Raw genomic sequence first — 15922 nt, forward strand, 5'->3', positions numbered from 1 at the left:
TGTATAATTGTTTGTGGCTGAAACAAAAAGGTGTCATTATACTGAAATCAAGGTAACATGAGGAACACAGTTTCAACTAACTTTGAAATACTTTAATCTGAAGAAAGAGTCTGGTGGTAACAGGCCCACAAATCAAGATAACAGTTCAAAGGTGCATATGTAAGGTATCAAAACCTTAATTGTACAGCTGAATGTGTATGTAGACAGTGTTTCTTTGAAACCATTTTGCAGTTGTATTCATTTTGTGCAAGTCACCTTAGATATAAGCTCCTATAAACAGTGGTTTAATGTACATACACTGCTTAAAATAATGTATGGTGTGGGGGTTTTTTTTTCCTTAGGAAGTATCACAGAGTGCAGAGAATTAATTTTGAGGAAGAAATTAGGGATTCACAGCAAATTAATATTCTAGTTTATTCTCTTATAATTTTCTTTGAAATTTGTCAGCCCTGAGATTTCTCTCTGGCCATTAGGCACCTCTATCCTCATCATGTTTTTTTTCAAAACATACAGAAAAGATCAAATCACATGGTCTCATTGAGTGACTCGCCACAGCCTACTCAATTGCATCCTTTTCCTTCTGTGGTGTATTGACAAACTTTGCCTTGTTTGTTACTTGTGCAGAGTTACCCATTGCTAAAAGTGTATCATTCTCCTTACCCTGAGATGTGGCAGGTCCAACCATGCTTTTAAGGCACGTTTTGAAAGATGGAAACGTCGGTGGTTGTTGGTGCAAAACGGAGCTGCTTGGAAATCAAAGAGAAAAGAATAGGGAAAAAAATCCAAAACATATAAATAGGGAGACAAGAGGCAACTTGAGATAACACAAACAACTCCCAGAGATGGGATTCCATCCTAGCAAAAGACCTCAGGAGCCAAACTCCAACTGGCTGGGAGCTGTAAATTATTAACACATTTGTCTCAGAAGCACATCCATGCAGTGTTATGACAAATCCGTGCCCGTGGTCTGTTCCTGGCTTTCAGTGCATAGTAGTTTCTACATAGCTGTCTAACAAGAATATATATGAGCAACATCAATCATATCGAATTCTAAAGCAATATCTTCCTGTTTAAGAGCTTGTTTTTATTTTATTTTATTCACAAGACAATATGAAAGCATGTCTAATTAAATGTTCTCCACTTTTCCTCTCTCAGAATCCAAAGAGTTTTTTAATCGTGGGGGACATTCATTTCTGCTGAAGACTGCATGACTTGAAACTTTGCCTAATACACATCAAATGCTAAAACAGACGTTTTTAATTACTAGCACAAAGTCTGTAGAGATATGTTTTGTAATGAGGAATGTGGTTAAACAGCAAAGTGGTCCCATTTGCCTTTGCAACAGACTGTTAACATTTCATTTTGACCTATCCTTATCCTACAGTTCTGTTTTCTTTCTAAAAATGTGCAGAGTTGGTTGCTAAGTCAGGTAAATAAAAAAGGACAAATGCTGGCCTGCCAATGCTATGCTGAAGCCAGTGGATCTCTGCCTACTCATATCCGCCCGGAATATTTCGCAAACACATTTAGATACCACTAGGAAAACAGCACATATCAACAAAGCAAAATAAGAAATTATTGTATGAATGCTGTATCTTAAACATAGCGCAAAAGAAAAAGGTTTTCTCTTCCCTGGATAGTTGCATATCAATAATTTGCACATAATACCATGTTTTAGTAGTTTTTAACAATGATGTTATTAAAAAAAAAGGACAAAAATATTACTTTAAAAGTTTCTAAAAGCCTGCTTAAGGTTAGATAGTGTTTTAATTATTCTGAATCAAATTTACCCCATCAAGCTTCCATCTGGTACAGAAGGCTTTCTATATCTTTTTAGTACCTATTTCATTTTAAAGCAGAGGAAGAGAAGGAAGGCAAAGAGGACCTATGCCTGCCCCTCCCGCTCATCAGTGGAGGAACACGTGTTAGAAACTGGTTAGAAATATCCACCTGAAAAAGCTTGTCATTAATCTCACTCCAAAATATGCTTTTAAGTTAGATGCATCTCTCTGCAGAGGTGTCATTTTCTCTCTGCTGATTATAAAAGGAGTAGAGAGTCATTAACTGGGACTGAAAAATCTAATTTTTAGACATCCACATTTGACTTAGATGAACTAAGATGATCCCACCCTGCCTATGGGATCTTGGCACAGGCAGCAGTCTTTGGGAAGTGTTATTGGCTCTGTTAGAGCCCATCTGGCAGAGGTCTCCAAGAAAGGAGATACAGAAAATACTTAGCTCCTCTAAGTGAGACATAGGTTGATGAGAGCTTGGTTTTACCTTATATTGTCTAGAAAAAAAAAGACAGAATATAATATAACTTTTATGTCCTCAGGATTTAATGTATCTCAGATTTAGATTCCTAGCTAAGTCAATTAAATAGGTTTAAGCAGAATTTTACCAAGCTGGGGTTTCTTTACTATTTTTTTTTCATGGAGCTGTATCTGGAAAATAAACACCAGAGAGTGAAAATGAGAAAGATTATCTCTTTCAGGGAAAAGTCTTAGTAATGGAAAAAAAAAAGGAGGTTGAGGAAAATAGAGCAACATCAGTTTTATTTTGCCTTCTTGCTGTACAGTATGTACAGTAAGGACTAATAGCTAAGGACAAAAGGATATGAACATCAATGGAACATTCGGAGACTATTAGCAGAAAAAAGAGCTGAAACTCTGAAGAAAAAAATTCAATCTAAGTCAGCTCCTCAAAGCAGCAGTCTCAAAAGCAACACCCTTTCTACATCTATAATCTGGCACCTACAAATGGAAGATGGGACATGGCACTATCTGTTTTGAAAATCTTGTTGTTTCTAGTACAATGGGCATTTTTTCCTTGGAGTTATAAACCCCTAGGGAAGTACCAAATTGAAAACAGAGCTATTGTCAGACAACAGTGCTTCCAGCTCTATTAGAGACGTGGCTGCAGATGTCTGCAAGCAACAGTTTCAAAACTCAGGAAACCTGACAGCTTCACAAATCAGACTGTTTTGTTAATGTGCTGCAGCTTTGGGTGTTTCTTAGGTATGATTCTGATGATCTCAGTGAACTGGGCTGGCTCTCTGCAACTCCCAGCACTCATGCAACGTCAGCTAATTTTATTTCTCAAAGAAAAGAGAAAGAATATTAAATATTCATGTATATATTTCATACATAAACCTGTATTTAGTGCCTAATAAATTCATATCATTGTACATATTTTTGTATGCCTGTGAAAATAAAGTGCACACACACATACATGTAGAAAATATTTGTGTGTATGTACATATGTATGTATATCCCTACATATATATGCATACCAATCCATCTGTGAATGCACAAATACCTCCAGGTAATACACAAAAGCAAACAGATTTATCTCCTCAGGTCCTTGGGCTAGAGCTGCCTTTATTCCATGTTACCAATGATTTTACAAGGAGGCACTGTTCTGAATAGCTGTAAAATAATCTAAAATACTGAAAGAAAAAGACATACTGTTTATGTGAAGCAGCAGCAAAAGATTTCCAGTCAGTGTCAGTAGGAGATGGTGACCTGTTTCCATCACACCACAGCAGTGACTAAGGACAATGATGCTCTGCTTAGAAAAGGCAGGAACACTGAGTGAGTTTGCTGCTCCCTCCATTGCCAGATCTCCAAGGAAGATGTCATGGGTGTCAGCACTAGTATGGGTTGTCCAGCTCCTCACTTGGCTTCTAGACTCATCACCAGTGGAACTGGACAGATTTTGATCTAGGACACCGAAACAGAGACCCAGACCTTGAGGCCCAGAAGTCTGAGGAAGAGCCCTCACCCCAAGTGATGCACTCCGTGGAGGTCCTTGGGCTTCCCTCCAACACCCATCTCATGGCAGCTGCACATAAAAGCAGGTTCATGTCTCTCCTCTGGAGATGGGCTAGCTTCAGTTTCTTTAACCTAAAGGAAGATTACTTCCCAGTTTTAATGAGGATGGCCTCAAGCCAAGTCTGTGGGTCCCTTCTGATATTGCTTCTGGAACAACTGTTAGAGATCAGACCATGGTCCATGCAAAGGCTGACCAAGGCCTTGAGATCTTGTGACACCACCTTCTGCCTTCCTGCTCTGGCTAACTGGCAGTTCATGTGAGTGAGAGGGCTCATATCAGCTCCAAATACCTGCTTTCATGGTAGACAGCTGTGGCTAGGGATGTAGTGTGACCTTTTTGGGACTCCTCACACCTCTATCTGACATGACTTGCCCATGTGCAGTTTGTAGGGTCTGTGATCTGTCCTGTATTATCTTTCAGTCTGCAACAAGAGGGTCCAGGACAAAAGCACAAATCTCTGACCACGCTCTCATGACAGTGGACATGCAGTATCTAGGACCTGGAAGGTGTTCAGACACAGTTAGACACTCTGGAAATATAAAAAGCAATACTTTGAAATAAAGACAAAATTTCAGACTTTGAAGGAAGATGTTTAAGCCAATTTGAGAAGTCCATCTGGCCATATAGATATCTTGGTTCATCCTTCCTGATACCCCAGCAGCTACTTGGTGAGCTTTCTTTCCATCAAAGACAATTTTGATGAAGAGAAAATAAATTCATTGCAATATTTGATGGCCTTGTTTATTACTTTCCCTGAGGAACAATGCCCTGTGCATCACCTGAGTTCAGGTTAAGGACAACAGACCTGTGAACTACAGTCCAGCATGACAAGGAGGCTGGGCACAAGAAGCAGAAGTGGGCACTGCATCTCTCTGAGCCTCCAACATCAGTGGCTGGGCACAGCAGATTGGTCTGGTGCATTTTTAGAAAAAGCACAGAACCAAGCAGAAAGGAAATAGCACAGGTTCACCTGCGGAAGGTTTGGAAAAGAGAGTCTATGATAGGGGTGGTTCTGTTAATTGTGGGTTGGGAACCCCATCAATCTTTCATCTAATCCTGATTGCAGAGATCTCATCTCTCACTTTCTACACCATATGCACTATAATCTGAACTTCCTGGGTCATGTAACACATTCTTTATAAAATGAAATAACACTGTAATTGTTCTGCTCTTAATTAGTGGTTTTCATTTTAACACTCTGACTACCATAATAACCATAAAATGTTCTCACTTCTACTTCATACCTAGCACTCCTTGGCCTGCCAAAGCAACTGCAGACAAAGGGTTAATTTTTTAAAATTCTAAACATATGCATGCGCCAAAATATATCCTAGGGCTATGACTCATTTGGGGAGTTCACAGGGACATAAAGGCTCTTGAATTCTAGCAGCTAAGCCTTGTTTGGGACTTGCACATTTAACTGGTGAATCTCTGTAGTAAAATGCATTTTACATGGCTTCTCACTAAGGCAGAGCATCCCTGCAATAAATACACAAACCAGGTTATTTATTTCTGAAATAACATACCTGCAACTTTTACCTGGGCAAAACTTCTTCACGTGCGTGAGAAGGTGAATTTCCTAATGCAGCTTGTACCAGCAGGGTCATTCTAACAAGGGAATTAATATATTTGTTGAGGACCAGTCCCTTATAACCTTTATTCAATTACTTCTCATCATAATCTATTGAATAAGAACTATTATTCTGCCACTAACAGTCAGCTGATGCTGTTGTTAATTAATTCTGGTCTCTAAAATAATTAGACCCTGTGTTTGATGAAGTTTAGCTTTTTGGGATCCCATCTATTGCCACAGTGAAAGACACAGTCTCTCACCAGCCCTGAATTACACCTTAATTGCAGGTCTCCACCTCCCAGCCTGTTGAGATGCACGTAGCAGAGAGGCTGCTGAGGACGCCTGTCAGGTCACCTCCCTGCTTGTGCTGAAATTCTTCCTACTTGCCAAAGACAGAATGTCACACTGTTCTCAAGTAGTCATGGATGTGAAAAATGTGAAAGCCAAGACTTCACTTTAGCTCCAGCAGCAGCTTTTACAGCTGGCAGAGCTTTAGTAGATTCAAAGCAAGCTTGAAGAAAAGTTTGCATCTTACAGAGCTTGAAAGTGTCTCAGAATTTGCTTTGAGCTCTGGTAGACTTTTAAAGAATATCACTGGACCTGGCAAATACCATCTTTGCCTAATGGGCTGTCAGTGAGCTTTAGCATCTCAAAGTCATTCCTCTTCCTCACCCTCAGAAAACAACCAGCCCAACTCTGTCCCACCTACCCCTGAGGATGGGATGAAAATGATCTGCTTCCCAACAACTCTCTGTTCTGCTGCCCTTGCAAGTCCTGTCCATGCCATACTGTTCTTGGGTGTTTCAGTGAGATGACAGAAAAAAAAATAAAAATGAGTGTGCTACAGACTCAGGGATGCTGTAGGAACTAACATCAGTTTTTATACACCAGAGAGGAGCATTTACAAGTACTGACTCCGTTTTCCTGTGGAACTGTACACATAAATGGTTGATGAGATGTTATGACATACACGTAGGGCCTGTGGCTGCAGGAGACCAGGAAAATGAAGAAATAATTGCTTTAATTATTTGCCAGTAAAGGACATCTAACTCCTCTCAGCTGCATTGAATTGTTGCTCTCGGCTCCAGTTCACCCCTTGAAAGACAAACAATAGAAGCTGTGGAGCTCGCTTTCGACTGGGACATCCTTTGTAGCAGCTTGCTGCAGGCCAAGGATCCTTGGCTCACTGGCCAGTCCCTGGGAGATATGTTCTTCCTAGGACTGCTGTATCCCATGGGCTGCTCACTGAGACCTGCCCTGAGAAACATGCCTGTTCCCCTGGATCCTCAAGAGCGTTCCAGGACCCCAGTGTCCAGGACCATCACATCCAGAGAAATGGAGATGTTTGCCATTACCTCTGACTCAAGACAGAAGAAAAAAAAATCCAAGTACCAGTGTGCATTTGCAATATCTGCATCAGACAGCCTCATTTTGAAGATATAGAGGAAAAACCGTGAAATTGATGATCCAAGAGCAAGCCCAGAGGGTCCCTCTCCCTCCTTGTACCCATCTGTGGGTGGCCAGTATCCCCAGGAATCTTCATAAAAATGACCAGAATAGAAGCAAGTGCATTCATATCACAGCAAAAGCTCCCAGCATCTCAGTCCACAGCCTTTATAACCTGACATGAGCACAAAGCATATTTCTGCATGGAGTTGTTATTAAAACATAATCCCTCAGCCAAAATATAGCTATATGAAATCAGGGAGTTTATGAAACCCCCTCTGGTGTTTGAAATATTTATCTGAAACTTCTTTATTTACATGTTTCTAATCAAAGGCATTTTTCTACAGATTTCTGAGGCAGGAAGGAATATCCATTTTTTTATGCTACAGCCACTACCTAGAACCTATCTTCTGGGGATCTAGAAAGAGAGATTTGTCAAAAAAAACCAAAAAAAACCCCACAGCACATGAATCTCATCACCTTTCATTCAATCTGGCAAATGTATTCTTGTTTTTCAGAATGGCTTTGGCAGTGCCAAAATATTTGAAACATTTTAGCAGAAAATCTACTTCTAGTTTTCTGCTCATTATTTTGAATTGTTTAACACCAGGGTTTTTAGAGCTCCTGTTTGTAACATGGTGTTCTTTAGACATACTTTTAAAGACAAATATTTAAAACGTTCATAATGGGTTTCTGTTTCCCCAATATACACCCATGAGGAAGATGACTTGCAAAATCAGGGCACAGGTTATTCACAAACTGTTATCAATATATACATGGTGAGTAATTTGGAAAAAATAATTCTCCTCATAATTTAAAAATATGGTAATTTTAGATACTGCTTTTAAATAGATTTTTTTTCAAGGCAGGAACTAGATTTTCAGAATTGATGATAATTGTTAATCTGTTTTCTAAAAGAAGTGGCGTGTCATGAAAAAATATTTACAAAATAATGCCAAGTTATCTTTTAATTTACACATTAAAAGAAAATTGTGGGAAATAAGGAATACAGTTATTAATTACTATGATATGTCTTTTGTGAAGAGTTCAATGGTTACAAAACTAATTTGGCTTTGCTTTTTCTCAATAATTTCCTATAAGTCTGATCTAGGCTATTCCTGGAAAGCAGAATCAAGCAATGTATAACAAGCACCTTAGAAGATCTATCAGTATCTTGGATGGCAGCTCCTTTCCTGAGAATTGCTATTTTGAGGTGGAAAACATTCTGAGAAGGTAGGTAAGCCTAAGTAAGTAACTAATAAAAATGAGCCAACACCTAGAAGCAATGATATGCTTGATGGAGATTATCCATCATGGTCTTTTTGCTGCCCAGTGAGAACACTCCCACATAGCATTTCAGTAGCTGAATCCCACAGTGGAAAGATTGCAAATTACATCATGAATAAAAAGATTCAGCTAGAAGCTTTGACATACTGTGTTATTTCCAGAAATCAAGTCAAACCAATAAGGATGCTGAATCAAAATCTGGTTTTAATGTTGCATCTAAAGCTACCCTGATATTCTTCTTTTCATATCTAAAAACTCCTTTGTATGGCTAGAAATCTCCAATTCAAAAGTATGCTCTCTTCATGTAAAAGCCTATGACTTTGAGAAATACCTTTACATCTTAAAAGACAAATGGAAGAAGCAGTAATATAAAGCAAGGTTGAATCATGGTATCATCTTGCTAAGCACACAGAAGGATGAGATTTTCAGAAGAGAATTTGTACTTTAATTGTTCTGATTTAAAATAAATCAGTAAGAGAAAAAAAAAAAAATCACCTACCTCTTCCAGCAGAATGAAATCATTTATCATATGTGTACCAGACAGTGCAATATGTTCTCACTTTTATTAACCACATGAGACTTTCTTTGGAAAAAACATACCTATATGGATTTTCTTTGATTGGTATGGGCACAAAAAGCATGCATAGAAGCATTCCCTCCCCACCCCCCATTTTTTTTTAAAGACTCTTTGTTGTATTTGACTATCTCTACTATTCCTTTCCAATTCTTGACAACGTAAAGAAGCTGGTGGCTCTTCTTGCTCCCTGATTATGTATTCACCTACATTATAGTCTAATACAGTTGGAGCTAGAAGCCACTTCTCTCTTCCTCACAGACATGTTACCTGTCACAGTAAGACCTTGCCCTGAAGCTGTTTAGAATCTTCACTCAGAAAAAAGGCTGGTGAAAAATGAAAAAACAGAAGGGAGAAAAGGCTCTGACCTTGTCATCATGGTGTGTGGCAGAGCTGGAGCCACCTCACCTCATCTCTGTCCCAACACCCAGTTACCAGAGAGAGTGACTTGATGCTTAAGGTTTTGCAGCACTTTACCAACCTGGAAGCAGGAGAAATAGCCTCTGAAGATGTATGGAGTGAGGAGGTTTTTTCCATTAAAATCACTGAGTTTCCACTGCCTTCAAGAGGAACAGTGTCTGCACCCAAGGGCTGTCAGATTTGATCAGCATCCATGAATTCCAACCTCTCTCCATCTCTGGACACACAGACTCCCACATAAATTGCATCAGCACTATTTACAAACCTTGCAGAACTGTTTTGCATCCTCACCTTTCGTGGATGCCTGAGAAACAGACAGTCCCTGGGGTATCTGCTGGCAGCTGGTAGAAAACCTCTCTTCTTGTGGTAGAGTGTTAGATGCCATATCTAGACTAGATACCCCAAGATCCTCAATCATTCTATCCAGCAACACAATGTCAGCAAGTCCCTACTCCAGACATGCTTGATAACAACAGGATGGTTTTATCAAATAATTTCCACTGTTAGAAATGTGGTGATGCAGCTATCTCAGTGCAGGCTACTGGAGAGGCTACCTATGGGACTTCCTTCTGCTGACAGAGGCTCTGCAGCACAGAAAAGCATCACAAAAGAAGGTCTAATCACCAAAAAAAGCAGCATACAGTACTAGCTACTAACCATAGAGTCATGAAGTGATCCCCACCTGTTACCCAGTTGTAACAGATCATCACATCATGCAGCAGTTTAAAAACAAGGTAAGAGCTAACTGCAGGCAGTGACAGGACACTGTGGAAGAGAGGAGACCATTTCCCACCCAGAACGTGGGACCTGGTAGCAATGTGAGGTGTTGCTCGTTTTCTTACTGGAGCTGGGGAGAGATGGAAGGAGGGACAGTTTCTCAGCTTAGAAACATCACCTGGTAAGTGGTGACAGACAGGATGGGTGAGGTAAGGGAAGAAAGGGTGTTCTTTATCTTTCGGGAACTGTGGTTATATTGGTATCATTTGTGATGCATTTTTGTGTGTGACTGTCAAGAGGAAACAGGGTGAAAATCAGCAGAGTCTTGTGAGCAGTCTCTCCAATTCTGTTTGTCCTTACCACCTCAGCTGGAGACATATTTTGCTGCTTCATGTCACAGATAGTCCTCATGTCCATGGGGCCAGTAAGCCACAAAACTGCTAAGAGATTTGTATGAAATTTCAATTACAAGAAGAAAAATTAAACCACGGTTGGGAATTAATTTCCAAAAGTATAGTCTAAAAGAAATCCTGCTGCAAACATTCATGGTATTTACTAGCTTATATTTTCCAATCTATTTCAAAGGGTAATTACGTGGATAACCTGCCACATACCCATTTCTGTTTTGGTTGGGAGTTTTTTTGGAGAAGTGATGCGCACTGCAAGCCCTGAGCATTCCTGGAGACCAACTCAGAAAGCAAACTTTTTTGATCAGAGCTCTGCCCTCAGCTTGACTGGACTAAGAGAAAAAAAACAGGGTTGAAGGGGCCAGAAACATCTCCAGAGGCTGCGAGAGGGAGTGTGGGGAGTGTCGGCAGCACGGCGTTCCCCTGCAGCCCCCGGAGCCCCCGAGCAGCCAGCTCGGTGGGAGTGAACAAAAGGGAAGTGGGACCCAGGGAACAGATGATTTCCACAACATTTTCCCTGCCTAAACTGGTGGCAGAGATTGTGCCAGGAAATAAAAATAACAAAAAGAAAATCTTTGATTTCTGTTGTTTTGGAGTTGGTTCCAGCAATGGAGCCAGCGGAAGAAAAATAGCTAATGAAGGCAGAGTTTCAATAATAGTGGTTTACTCCTCGTTGTGAAGGGCTTGGAATTTGTTGTTGTGAAAGCCCCGCGGGTGCCCAGTCCTGAGAGATGCGGACCAGATGTTAGGGGCCCTTCCCAAGGAAACCAGTCCTTGCTGCAAACAGCCACTGGGGATGGTGGGGAGCAGGGACCAGCCAGGCCCTGCTGCCTGCTGCAGCTGGCATGGCAGGAGGATTTGCTTCAATAAACATTTTTCCATTTTAAAACACTTTCCTAACCCAAACGAGAAATGTACAGAGAAATGAAGTTTCTGATGCTTCTGTGCATTATTCTAAATGTCAGAAATGTGATCCAAATGTTGTGGTGCTAATTGCCTGTAGCCCCTGAGGGAAATGAGCTTCCTCATTTAAACGTGCTTTCTCCAGGGCTGACAACGTGGCCTTTCAAGTCACAGGATAATACATACCCCACACAAGAGTCTGACCCCCGAAATGAGATTCAGGCATCCCCCTGCTGCAGCACCCATGAGGGATGTGAGTACCCAGGAGTGGATCTGGATGAGTTTAGGTTGTGTCTGGTAGGATTTTACGTTCACAGTTGTTTATTTCAACTGAGAAGCAAAAACAGTCTCCACGTTACATCAATTGAAGTCCCAAGTGCATTTCTTTGCCTGAGTTATTAACCCCTAATAATGAAGGTTTGAAACTGAGCTATTAACTGCTGGAGGGGCAAATGAAGTTGCTGTAACACAGCTAATTAGCTGGCACCTGGGTGGATGTGGCAGCCCAGCTTGGGGGCCATGCCCCAGGCTGCTCTCAGCTTATCAGCATCAGGCAGCAACTCTTGCAGTGGGGCTCATCACAGGACCACAGCCCAATCCTCAAAGAGGCATTTCTCCAAAGTCACAGACATCAGAGGCACAAGTGGTACAAGCACAACCACGCATCCTCAGTCCTGATGAGGTTTCAGTCTTTGGGCTGTGATGGGAGCAGCCAAAGGCCGACACGGCAGAGACGCTGCTTGCAGCAGCCACGCTTGCGAAATCTTGGCCATGCAGTGCAGCTGTTTTCTTAGCCAGACATCATCAGACTGATTTACATGCTAATTGTAGGACAATTTTTAGCCCTTTTTATACTCCACTCCCCCTTTTTTTTCCCTAGAGCTGAGAAATATTTCAATCCTTGAATTGTCGGTTTTAAGATACTGGGAGAGAAATAGGGAAAAGGGGCTAAGGCTTTTCATTCCAATTTTTTAGTTGACTGACAGGTTAAGAAGATTGGGAGTTTCTCCAACAAAAGCATCTGCATAAGACACCCTTCCTCTGATCCTTTTGTGCTGTTTTGCTTTTCACCAACTGACAGGTTAATCCAAGCATAAACAATTGCTTTATCATCCTCAAATTTATTTTCTATACCGTTAATATTTTTTCTTTAAAGAATCTCATAAAAAGTGAATCCATGAGAAGTCTTTGAATAATTAAGCCAGTTTAATTGACTAAGAGGTACTGAGCCACCTCTGTAAAATAGACTCAAATGGCCTAATTAATAATACACCATATGGAGGAAAAGCAGAGGTGTGGTGCAGTCTGTTGATGGATCAATTAGCACACAAGGCAGAGGATTGTGTCATCATTGCTGTTACCAGCAAAAGAAAATCCTATTTTGCATGTGCCTGTAATATCACACAAATGATCTTGGGTTTTTTCCATTTTTGTAGCACCTCCTTCAAAACTGTGATCTCAAAACACTTTGAAAACATTGAATTAAACTATCTCTGCATCTGCTTTATTCCCCACAGGTTAGGAAGGTGTAAATGACAGCCTGGTTTATCTGCTGTGTAAAAGTAAATAATTTCTAGAGCAGACAGCTTCTTCATACTCCACCGAAAACTCCCAGCACTTCCACAAAGTACTGGAAAAAATGCTGAGAGTGAAGAAGTTGTCTCTCTGTGGTACAAACTGGTGAGGGGCTTTTCCCTTCACAGCATAGGAGGGGGACCCCCAGGTGTCTACTTATCTTCAGGACTTTAGCAAGGCACTGAGAAATTGCAGTGCAATGTAAATTGTTCCACTGCTTTTATCAGCATAATACACATTGCTTTCTGGGGAGAAAGGTTAGTAGAGTGAATTCTTTCACCTCTAAACAAGTTATAATGAATTGCAACACATAGTTCATGCTCTTACAGTTAAGAGGAGCTACCACTGGTAGCTTCTCATCTTAGGCTTGGATCAAACGCCGATTTCTGAGAAAGGTTTCTGGGAAAAATCGTGTTCCTAAAATTTAAAATTAACTGGTTGTAGGAGGCAAAATGTCACATTCTGAGAAGAAATTTTAAAACATTAACTAGATTTTAAATTTTGAAATTTCACAATTTGCCATTTATATGATAAAACATCCAGGGCGTGCAGGAGCACGAACCACCTGTGCATTAGGACTGCAGCTTGTCCTCTCAGCAGCTACTGCCCTAAACTGACTAATTCAATAACTGGAGGTCTGCTGCATCATTCACATAAAACCCTTCTATCAAAACCGTAGTTTTCTGAGTTTTCTCCAATACCCCACTGTGATGGGGCCATTCTTCATGTGGAACTGAGAGCTTTCCCTCTACACATGTTCTCCAGTGATGCAGGAGAAGGCTTGGCTCCTGGTGCAGTTTCTATGAAGGTGAACCATACCATCACATCCAGAGATGTTATTTTCAAGCTGCAATACCTGTGTACAGGAGTCAACTTTTGAGAAGGTCACTGATACTGATTTCTCTCTTTCCTCTCCTAATAGAAATGCCACATTTAATTTAGTACTCTGACATCTGTTCTGTTCTTTGATCAGGCTGCTTTTCATCCTTTCACTCATTTTCTGCTGCTGTGTAATGTGGGAAAATATGCCTTGTGCACAATTTCTGTTTTTCTCCTCCAGGATTCATCTGACATACATTTTAGCAGAGAAAGCTGCTGCTTTCCAGCTTTTTTACTTACGGCACAATCTAAATCTTTTCTTGCAACATTGCTGTGAGATAATTTGTTCATTTCTGGAAATTTAAATAGATGTTGAAACCAACCCTATAAGCACGTTGTACCCCTGGAAGGACTTTATGCCACCACCATTTAGCTGTTTCCACTACTGTCTGTTCAGAATACTCTTTTGTGCTTTTGAAGTAAAATCCTAGACAAAACAGCTGTTTACTGAGTCCAAGGTATTTAGACATGACTAAGAGGTTTGGGCAGCTCTACCTGTGAGGCTTCTCTAGTTTGCAAGCAGCACAGATTGGAAAGCCAGACTCTTTATAATTGGCTCAAAATGATTAAAAGTTCAGCAAAACTTGAAACTCTCAAACCCATACATTTCTTCTGAAAAGCTAGGTCTAGTATTTTATATTCTTCTGGAAAGACTTAGGCAGGAATCAGTAGGAATTGTCAGAATAAACATGGCATCAGGTTTCACTCACTGCACAAGCAAGACTTCCAAGAAGCTGCCTGATGCCAAGGCTGTGGACAGGAGAACCTTCTCTGCCCAGAGGGGCAGCCCCATGCATTTGTGTCATGGATGCTTCTCTGTGTGCTGTTAGAGGTGTAATGCCTCATTACAATAGAATATAATTGCTAACTCCCAGAAAATTACTGTCTTAGAATTTAAGAGCAATATAAAGATGAGTGATAGTTATTTTACCAGGGAAACTGGGTTGTCTGAGGCTTTGGGGGGTACCTGCTACCAATGATATTTTTCCAGTGGCTCATTGTTTACTCTTGAGCTGTCTCTCTTCATGTGGTGGGCACAGTTCAGTAAAAGCTCTCTCACTCCTGTTGGACTGGCTCCCTGCCCAACCTCCTCCTCCTCCCACCATCCATGTGCCCAGTCCCATCCCCTCACAGGAATGCTGCATAGTACTAAAACGTTATGGGAACCATATGTTTAGATATTGAAATGGGCTTGCAAAGTGAGATGGTCTCTAGTCAGATTTTGGATTTATTTTAAAATATTTGAAACACAGCAATGCTGCTACAAATTCTACTGAAAAACTGCTGGCCAGGTTGGGAATTGGACTTAAGGAAAATTAGGATTCCTCAACTGCACATGTAGTCAAGGGGTGGGAACTGCAGTTACATGACCTTGTCCATAGAGGCCTACAACCATATGATAAAGTGCTGAAATCTTACATTATACTTCACTTATGCCTTGTGATAGTTGTTCCTCAAGCATAATTCTCTTCTCATGTTGCACTTGGGCAATAAGGCATCATTATTTTAACACACTAACTCTTCCCTGGATAACATGTTTGAAAACTCAACCAAAAAGCTTTATTTTCTGTGAAGGAAAAATCACTGATCACACTATACTAAAGCCCAAGAGACACCCAGTAAGCCCATCTACAGACTGCCAGCACTGTGGGCAATATCTGCCCATTAACACCATCACTTGTGATTGGTCATCAATGCAGATGTCAGGAAGATAGGAGCCCCAGACTCAACTCACCTTTGGTGTCTCAATAGTATTTTTCAACATATAGAATTGGGTACTGCTCTACCAATAGAAAGATTGCCTTTCAGAAAGAGGAAGCAAATAATCACTAAATAATTTCTTCTCTGTAGGAGAAGCCATAAAACAGGAATGGCAGTTCAGCAGGGAAGTACTTCCACCCTTTGAAACTCCTACTGCTTCATGAGAAATGCTGCAACTCTAAGGCAAATTCAGACATAATTAAACCCATTCAAATCCATCCAGAAATGCTAATGGATTATCCCCAGACCAGACCAGGTATTGCTAGTCTATAACTTGAGCTATACTAAACATCATCCATCCTCCCCCAGCTGGTATAAAGCCAACGTAAACTCTGTGTAAGCTCTGTATGGTGTCTTCTGGCTAAATTGACAGAAATGTGATCATGTGCCCATTCTTGGGCCAGATCAAATTGGTACTTTTGGGAGATCAGTCAGCACATAAGCCTCTGACTAATGGCTGTGGAGCTGCAGAATAAGCATGAGCATCACACAGGTTCCTGTGACCAAGGCCACTGAGGCTTGGACAGCATTCAACAATCTCCCCAA

Source organism: Heliangelus exortis, chromosome 1 (assembly GCF_036169615.1).
Source record: "Heliangelus exortis chromosome 1, bHelExo1.hap1, whole genome shotgun sequence".
In the NCBI taxonomy this organism is placed as follows: domain Eukaryota; kingdom Metazoa; phylum Chordata; class Aves; order Apodiformes; family Trochilidae; genus Heliangelus; species Heliangelus exortis.